General features: G+C 61.2%; 1 long non-coding RNA gene across 1 annotated transcript; it reads right to left on the minus strand.

Moving 5' to 3' along the window:
* Positions 1–1511: 1511 nt before the first annotated feature.
* LOC113979119 lies at positions 1512–1932 on the minus strand. The gene is made up of 2 exons (XR_003537725.1): positions 1744–1932; positions 1512–1608 (listed from the first exon to the last, which is right to left on the minus strand). It is a non-coding gene; the product is annotated as an uncharacterized LOC113979119 (long non-coding RNA).
* Between the last annotated feature and the right edge of the window lie 218 nt (positions 1933–2150).

Consider the following 2150-nt stretch of genomic DNA (forward strand, 5'->3'; position numbering starts at 1 on the left):
GGACGGGCGCGGGGCCGCGCGCGACCCGGAAGCGCCGCGGCCGCGGAAGTGACGGCGCGGAACGGGCGGGGCGGCGGCGCCGGCAGCGGGAGCGGCACCGGGAGCGCCGCGGTCACACACGGCGGCGGGCACGGGCTCCGGCCGGCACGGCCACCGAGGCCCTGAAGCACCGGGGTGGTACCGGCGACACCCGCAGCCGCTGCAGCGCTCCCCGGAGCCGCACACGGGAGGCTTTGCTGATGGGGATCGCGCCGATCTTAATTCCGATTTCTTGCTTGCAACACTGTGAGGCTTGTGTTTGTTTGATGGTTTTGAAACAAACCTGCCGGGTAGCACTCGATGTACAAACACAAACGGGAGGAACCTGAAGCAGAGGTAACGGCTGCACAGGGCAGTGACTGACCGTGGGTTATCCCGGAGCTCGGGTAGCCCTGGGCTGACCCTGCACGGCTGCCTGGGCGAGCAGCTGAGCCCGGCCACCCTCAGGGGCCCCACCTCACACCCTCGGCCCCCCAGAGTCGCACATGTTCCCTGCTGCTCCCAGGGTTCCTTTCCCTGTCGGTGCCTGTTCCTGGCCCGGTGGCCGTGTGTCCCTGTCACCTTTCCAGGCTTGCTGGTGCAGGCTCCACAGTCTCCCATGGAAGTAATGAGACTGTTGGTTAATTCCAGAGGAAAGCCTGATCTGGCGGTCTCAGCTGCTGCACACATCGAAAACCAGCCTTTGAGAAGGACAGGGAACAGCACAGCACAAGTGCCACCGAGGGCACCTGAGCAGAGGTCCCTGTGAAGAGCAGGTGACATTGTCTGGCAGCAGTGGGGGAGTAAGGGCAGACACTGGAGCTGCCCCCGCACAGGGCAGGTCCCAGGGAGCCCCTGGCTGCAGCTGGCAGAGCCCAGAGCTCTGGGGTGACGACTCAGCCTCACAAAACAGTACAAAAATTCACACAGCACAGCAGCTTTGTGCGGACGTGGTGGGACTGAGCGGGTCCCTGTGGGGTGGGTTGAGCCCAGAGCTGGCCAGGCACCACCATCCTGTTTGGCTCAGATGCCAGCGGAACTGTCCTTTCCATCTGTGAGACTTTGCACTCGGGCCAAATGCAAACAGATCTGTGAAATATTTGCAATAATACCAATAATAAAATGCCTTTGGAGTAGCAGTCGTAGTAAAGTTGGATGACCCTGAGAACTCGTTTGCCAGACCGGACAATGGTGGGATAATCAAAATGGAAGGCAATTGGAATGTGAATGAACTTGTTAATCGCTAGGAGGGACAGTGAGAGCACAGACTTGTTGACCAGGAGCCATCCCCATTCCCGGTGAGATGGATAAAGGGTTCCAGATCACACAATGGCACCCAGGGCCCCAGTGAAGATGTGGGGATGGCAGCTGGGATAGAGAGGAGCCGGGAGCTCTGCTTGAGGCAGAGCTGGAGGCATCAGCAGACACCCAGGAAGGCCAGACAGGGATGAGGTTTGGACATGGCTCCACTGAAACCATCCGCCACAGATAGAGCGAGTTAAGGATCATTTTAATTGCTACTGTGGCTCTTTATCACACACGTGGTTTCCCTTCCTTGAGAGGTCTCTGTAGTAACAGCTGTGTTACACACTGTCCAAAGTGTGAAAAAAATGGGTCAGAATTAAAGGAACTGGTACTTGCATGAGGGGTGTCCCACGAGAGGACAATTTGGGTGGGGTGGCAATGATCTGCAGATAACCCTTCAGAGAATGAAGTGTTAATTACCCTTGGTGCCTGTGCTTTTTTCTGTTCCCATTTCCGGGGGTCTGTGCAGATTTGCAAAAAAGGTAATTTGAAATTAGCCCCGGCAACGCACGGCCCGAGCTGCTCCGCGGGGCTGCGCTCGGGGCACGGGCGGGCCTGGCACAGCAGCTGCCTCCATCCTGCGCCCGGGCTCCACCGCACGGCCGAAGCTCCGGGGCCGGGCGGCGGCGGGGGACCCGATCGGAACGGAACCGAACGGGGCCGGGCGGCGGCGGGGGAACCGATGGGAACGGAGCCGAACGGGGCCGGGCCGGGCCGGGCCCAGCGCTCCCAGAGGGGCCGCGCGGCCCCGGCCCGGCGTCACCACGGCAACGGGGGCGGGCCCGGGCCGCGAGCCCCGCCCCGTGACCGTTCGAACAGACCAACCA

The sequence above is a fragment of the Neopelma chrysocephalum genome, unplaced genomic scaffold (assembly GCF_003984885.1).
Source record: "Neopelma chrysocephalum unplaced genomic scaffold, ASM398488v2 Primary Assembly neopelma1_10599, whole genome shotgun sequence".
Classification (NCBI taxonomy): domain Eukaryota; kingdom Metazoa; phylum Chordata; class Aves; order Passeriformes; family Pipridae; genus Neopelma; species Neopelma chrysocephalum.